Raw genomic sequence first — 7778 nt, forward strand, 5'->3', positions numbered from 1 at the left:
AAAACAAAACAAAAAGCCAATGACAGGGGGAAAAATGTGTACTATAATAAGGATGAAAACAAGTTTGGGAGCTAGAGGTTCAAATCCATTCTCTAGCCATACCAGGCACATGATCTTTCTGAGCCGTCACTGCTCTAGAGGTGGTAGAACCTGAGAGAATGGAGCAGATGAATGAGGCAGACTAAAGTCTCAGGCAACAGCCAGCTTTATCCACAGCATCAGACAATTTACACTCTGAGGGTTAAAAAAGGTTACCAGAGCATAAAGTCCTCATAAGTTCAAGTTGTATGCAATCACAAGGTCAAGCTGCACAGGGCAAAAGCATGTTCTCCCATACAGGGCTAGAAAGATTAATATTATTAATATAAAGATAAATATAAATAATATAATTAATATAAATGTTTAATTGACTAACAACAGCAAGCAATAATGAGTCATCTGAAGTAAATGCCACTCTTATCCACTACACCTGGGAGGAGCAGGAAACATTCCAATAACAATTAAGTTTTAAAAACTGAGCTCATGAGACTCTTGTTTTCTTAGACTTCTCAGAATTCTTCTCACACAACTCTATTCCTGGACCACGTTCTGACTTGAGCTAGATTTCTGCTTTATCAGGAAGTATCATCTAGCAAGTTTATAAAGATAAGTGTTCTTTCCTGTCGGCACACATTAAGGCATGTCTTGGGAAGAGGACTAAAGGACTTCAAGGGTGGAACATCTCCTCTGTTGTTTCTCTTGGGGCTAGATCCACAAGGGCAGCATTCCACGTAGGCATAGAAGCCTACACACCACAAGCATAGATCTACGCATTGTAACCCACTTGCCTTCTCCTTAGCTGAACAAATATCTTGAGTCTGATTCTCCCTTTGCTCTTCTGTACAAGGCCATGAGCCTTGGCATTAGCTGTCCTCTTCTTAGTCCATTATCCTCCTTGCTATTTTCCTAACATCACAAGTTATAGTAAACAAACACTCACAGTAGCTGGTTGTGGTGGTGCATGCTGGGAGATCAACAGCTCCGGGTCAGCCTGGGCCAGGAGTGAGAACCTGCCTCAAAAAAGTAAGGGTTGAGGTATAGGGAGACAGTGTTTGTCAAGTACATGCAAGACCCTGGACTGCATCTCAAGCACCACAAATAAACCCATAAATATTTTAGCCAACTGTTCTAATTGATTTTGTCAACTTGATGAAAACTTAGCCATATCTGGGAAGAGGGAATCTTAATTGTGAAAAATGTCTCCACAAAATTGCCCTATAGGCAATGCTATGGGACACTTTCTTAATTAATTATTAATGTGGGAGGGTCCAGCCTATTGTGAGTGGTACTAACCCTGGCCAAGCGATACTGAAATACATAAGAAAGCAGGCCAAGCAAGCTACGTGGAGCAAGCTGGTAGGCAGCATTCCTCCATGGACTTCTACTATAGTTCCTGCTTCCAGGTTCCTTCCTTGAGTTACTTCCCTGACTTCCCTCAGTGATTGACTGTAACCTAAAAATAAGCCTGAAAGAAACCCTTTCCTAATCAAGTTGCCTTTGGACATGACATTTTATTACAAAAATAAAAACCATAACTAAAGCACCAGTTGACAAAAATTAATATTTTTTTCAGTCAAGGACTTACTATCTAGCCCAAATTGGCCTTGAACTCATGATCCTCTCACCTCAGTCTTCTGAACATTAGAATTACAGACATGTGCCATCATGCCTGGCATCTCCCATATATTTAAAATCACATGTAGACTATTTATAATACTTACTATAATGTAATAGTCATCCTACATTATTTATGAAATAATGACAAGTAAAAAAGAATCTATCTTTAAAATAATTATTTTGTTCCAGGGCATGTCTTATGTTTGTTTGTTTTCTAAGGCTGGAAATCACATGGATTACGGAGGTGCATCACCATGCCTGACTTATACATCTTTTAATTCCGTTCAGTACTCCTGCCCCATAATATTTTGAATCACTGATGGTTGAATCTGTGAAAGCAGAACCTGGGGACACTAAAGACTATGTATATGCCAATGTGAGAAAATTGAACACGAGTGAACATTAAAAATTTAATTTTTTAAAGTTTTCAAAATATTTTATTATTTTATGTGTATAGGTGTTTTGCTTGCATGTGTGTCTGTGGTCCCTTGCCCACAGAGTCCAGAAGAGGGCGTTGTAAACCCTAGAACTGGAGTTCAGATGGCTGTGAACTGCCATGTGGGTGTTGGGAATTGGAACAATAAGCAGTGTACTTAGTTGACAACCATCTCTCAAGACTCCCCTTTTTTTAAGGTCAGAAGATGATTCCCTGGAGCTATAAATAAAGGGGGCCAGGGATTGAAAGTCAAACCTTTGTCCTCTGGAAGAGGAGAAGTGTTTTAAACTTTTGAGCTATTTCTCCAGTCCCAATTTAAAGATATAGTGATCACTTTTAAAGGATAATGATGTAGTTAGTGGCAGATCACAGAAATGTGTTCTAATATTTAGAAATGTATTTAAAGAAATTACATGGTATCATGTATGAAATTGTCAAAGGATAAAATTTTAAAGATAGGAAATTATATAATGTGTTGTTTTGATTTAAAATAATCTAGTGTTAGAGAGAAAGCTGGTTACAAGTATAAGCACAGAGGAATGGATATATGGGCTTGTGGTACAATCCATTTTAATGAAGTCTGTAAATTAAATGCCAACAACTAGCACAAAGTTACTGTCAATTCCAGTTTAGTCTGGAGGACTGAAAAAAACAAATTGTCATATTACTATTGAAAGACTTTGGTTTGCAGAGCAAAGATGTAGGAAAGGGGCAGGGGAGGTAAGAAGAGCAGGTCTTGCAGGCAGAACATAGAAAATCACAAAGAATGGACATGGACATGGGTGAAAAGATCAGGAATTATGAAAAAAAGAAAGGTTACTATGGTGATGAGGATAGTGGTTATATGCTAGGCTGATCTTGCTAAATAGGGCTAGTTACTGAATCATCAAATCTTTGTGGAATAACTGAAGGCTCTAAATGGACAGCCAAGAGAAAGCCGAAGTATGAAAGACTTTGGTTTGCAAAGAAAAAAAAAAAAAAAAAAAAAAAAAAAAAGGATAGGAAATTTCTCACAGGTCTTGGCCCACAACAAGGAAATAGGCCACAACCCTGGAACAAATGGTTCCAGATGAATGGCCATTTCTGGGTCACACCTGGCCACTGGACAGTGTGGGGACTTTCTAAGGTACATTCTATGGTTTTTCCTTTGAAGAAAAACAGGTCACACCTGGGTGATCTCTCAAACACGAGATCATACTTTGTAATCATTCACCTTGTTCCCCATACATATATGCTGATTTGTGGTTTGTCTCTATAAAAAGAGCCTAAACCCTTTGGGGGTGTGCAGCTTTCCCCGAGATTGCTGTCACCGAGTGCGCACTTGCTCAATAAACACCTCTTGCTTGTTGCATCTCCTGGTTTTGGTGTTTGTGTCACAGGGCTCTCCCATCGGCCCATCAGGACCCCAAAATTAGGGTCTTACACTATATGAAGGATACTAGCATGACAATGTCTTAGAAAAGCTCCCATTTCAGAATCAGCTCTTCTCAAAGCCATGGCCAAGAATCCCATTGTATTCCAGGTGATCCAATCCTTTCAAACATAAACCACCATTCCACCGGGAAACACCAGCTGCTCATTTCCAGGACCTAGCATGGCCATCCTGTACTTTGAAAAAGCATCATTACAGATTGCTCCTGGGATAGCTGTGAATTTACTCTGGTCTCTTACAGCCAAAGACTGAGTCTCTTGGGAAACAGCTGGGCAAACTCCCAGAGGACTGAGCCTGTGCTGATGTCATCATGGAAACCAGAGTCCTGACTTCCCTTGGTGAAACCAAAGTCTAGAAAGGCAAGTGCCCCGAGGTCTCTTCTTAGCCTTCCTTGCCCTGTTCACCAGGACACTGATTTCTGGACACTCTTCAGAGACTGTGACTTCCTGTCCTTGTTCTGTTTCTGATGTTCCCCATGGCTCTTTGGAGTGGTTAACTGAGCCAGGAGGTCTTAGAACTGCCTATTTTACAAAGACTGCCCCTGCCCCATCAGGGATTAAACAGCACCAGCAAAATACTACTTGTTGTCTTTTATGAAATAGCACATATCAAATATCTTGAATTTCTTTGAGAACTCCAAATATGGTATAATTCACTTCAAAGGAATAGACATATCTCCCCAAGATTCTGTGAGTAAACACATTAGGAGTGCTATGTAAACACAGAACATATATAGCATATGTGTGTAATTCCAAAGATTCCGGCTTGTAACTCATGATCCTCCTATTTCAGAATGCTTAGTACTAGTATTACAAGTGTGTGCTACCTTTCCTGGCCTCTAAAGACCCTTTTTACCTGAACTATACTTTTGGAATATCACCCAATTACTATAATGATATCTAAAAGGAGAATAAAACTTTAATAAGAGAAGTGGTTCAATGCCCTACAGTTTATATAGACAGTGGTTAATAAACATTGGGAAATATTTGTTTTAACATTTGCCTGCGGGAGGTTTTTCTCATTTATTCCAAGACAAAACCAAAGAGACCTGTGATTATGTTCCCACGTCTTGTAAAGGCTGACCAGTGTGAACTCTGGCTCTTTTTTTGCATATAAATTTTTTTATAGAAAAGAGCCTTGGATACTGGGAAACTCCACTCCCATGTAATAATGATGCCTTTGTTTTCAATAATATCTGTGAGAGAGGAAGCAGATCATGATAGCAACATAGCCAAAGGTTCAAAGATAATGTTAAGAGGAGACGTGCAAATACCAATCAAAGGGACAGAAATGGTAACCCCCCATGGGCTTTGGGCAAGGACAGGATCTCCCATGGGGTTTTCTAGCTCCTTCTAAGAATAAAGCATCACACTTCCTGTTAAAATGAGATCATGTGTTATAGACTATGTAGGGAAGCCTTTCTCTTTGTCTAATACTAACTCTTAAAATTCTGAACATGGAAGGAGTAATCAAAAAATACAGAAGGACCTAAAAGGCAAATGCATGGAATAATGCCGATTAAAAATAACACATCATCAGCCGGGCATTGGTGGTGCACGCCTTTAGTCCCAGCACTTGGGAGGTAAAGGTGGTGGATCTCTGTGAGTTCGGGTCTGGACTTGTCTACAGAGCTAGTTCCAGGACAGGCTCCAAAGCAATACAGAGAAACCCAGTCTCAGAAAAACAAAACAAAACAAAAAACACATCATCATTAAGGTATAACCCAGGTTTGGTCATTGAAATGACATGTCAATATTTGATTTATCAGCAATCTTAAATGCCCTTCCCTGATAATGAGATTTATAACTAACTTATAAGCCATTATAGAGCCTTCATCCAATAGCTGATGGAAACAGAAGCAGAGACACCCACAGCTAAACACTGAGCTGAACTCCTGGAATCCAGTTGCAGAGAAGGAGGAGTGATAAGAAAAGGGGTCAAGACCAGGCTACAGAAACCCACAGAGACAGCTAAGCTGAACAAGGGGGAGCTCATGAATCCACAGACTGACAGCTGGGAAACCAGCAATGTATTGACTCCGACCCCCTAAACATGGGTCTCAGTTAGAAGGCCTGGGCAGTCTAAGGGACCTCTGACAGTGGAATCAGGATGTCTCCCTGGTGCACAAAAGGACTTTGGGAGCACATTCCCCATGGAGGGATACTCCCTTAACCTAGAGGCAGGAGGGAGGGCCTAGATCCTACTCCAAATGACTTGACAGATTTTGATGATCCCTCCTTGAAGGCCTCACCCTCCCTGTGGAATGGGTGGGGAATAGGACAGGAGGGGGTAGGGGGCATGGGAGGGAGAGGGAACTGAGATCGACATGTAAAATAATAGAAAATTATATATATATACATATATATATATATATATCACACACATATATATGTATATACTTATATATACATATATACATATATTTGATTCATCATGAAGTAGTCCAGATATTTAAAGAAATATAAAAGAGGGACTGAGTATATGGCTCAGTGATACAGTGCTTGCCTAGCATGCAAGAGGCCCTAGGTTCAATTCCCAATACTGTTTTAAACTTAAAAAAGGAAATTGCCCTGATATGGCTACAGTTTGTGATGAGGGGTGTAGCTCAGTTGATAGAATGCTTGCCATAGCGGGCATTGGTGGTGCACGCCTTTAATCCCAGCACCGCGGAGGCCGAGACAGGCGGATTTCTGTGAGTTCCATTCCAGCCTGGTCTACAGAGCTAGTTTCAGGACAGGCTCCAAAGTAATACTGAGAAACCTTGTCTCAAAACCAACCAAATAAACAAACAAAAAGAATGCTTGCCTGAGAGTTCAGTCCTCTGTAGCACATAAAACAAGTCATGGTTGCACAAAGTCTGTAATCCCATTACTCAGGTGTAGACGTTAGAGGATCAGAAGCTCCTGAAGTTGCACACCACTCTGCATCATTCAGAATTGAGTTTATCATCCTTTGTATTCCTTGTGCCAACTCTAGAAATTATGAACATACCCTTTCAATTCTAAAGCTCTAGGGCATGCTTTAAATTATGCTAAAAATATTTCTTATTACTCTAATAAGTTAATATTAAAATATTTTAGCATAATGTGTCACTTTCTACACTGTTATTTTAAATGGGTCAACTAATTGGTAGTAAAAATAAATAATAATTATAAACAATCTGAGGACTCACTGATTCAAATTTATAGTTTTTAATTCTTTTTTTTAAGTGAGAAGAAAAAAGCAGCCATTCAAAAGTAGAAGGAACCTGGATGACCTGGAGTCTGGCCAATAATTGTTTCTGACGGTAGACTGAATAAAACACTTCTAAAGAGCTAATGGCCAAGCAGTGTACGTTGCACTCTTCAAGGCAGGCTAAGTTCCCAATGAACTCAGCCTTGTTCCTGACCATCTCCGGTTATAATTAGGTGCATTGCAGAATTGTGTGTAAAAGCTTATTAACAACCTTAGTAAATCTCTCTGCCATTATCGTCATCTGAGAGGCCTTGTCTCTTAGACTTCGACTCTTGCCAAAGTGGTTGAATGGACAACTGATGTACTTAGAGAGAACACTGTCATGGGCTGCCTTGGGAAAATATGAATGGGTCAAAAGAAGCATGGTTTACTTTGGAATGTGCTAGATCAATGATGGCATTGATGAGAACCTGCAGTGAAGAGGGTTATAGTATAATGACGGGTTTTGGTATTTCATATATATGACAAAGGTTTTTATATTCTTTATACAATTCTACAAGTTTTATTTTTCTGAAATCCAAACAACTCTGAAAACCGACAATAATTTGTTCAAAACTCATTTGATATTAAAATCTTACATGCATCTAAACTCCTTTAGTTGACAAATCACGTAAATAGCAGGGTTGTGAATTTTTTGTCTTTATCATGCCTTTGTCCACACTGGTTCCTCCTTGTCCAAGACAAACTAAACCTAATGAGGAGGCCAGTAGTAAACTGGAAGTGTTACTGATGTATCCTCTGTGCCCACTTGAGGGGGACAGGCCATGTGGGGTGATGGGGTGAAGGCACAGAAAGTCCTACCCTTTCTCCCTAAGCCTAGCTCTTTGTGTGTGTGTGTGTGTGTGTGTGTGTGTGTGTGTGTGTGTATTAACAGAGTATTTTTGTAGCTCACAGTTCAAGGCATAGTCCAATAAAGTGGGCAAAATAATGCAACAGGAACTTGAAGTAACCAGTGATGTTACCAACATCAACAAACAACGAAGTCAATGCACCAACCTCCCCTCAGCTCCCTTTCTCCGT

The sequence above is a fragment of the Phodopus roborovskii genome, unplaced genomic scaffold (assembly GCF_943737965.1).
Source record: "Phodopus roborovskii unplaced genomic scaffold, PHOROB, whole genome shotgun sequence".
Lineage (NCBI taxonomy): Eukaryota > Metazoa > Chordata > Mammalia > Rodentia > Cricetidae > Phodopus > Phodopus roborovskii.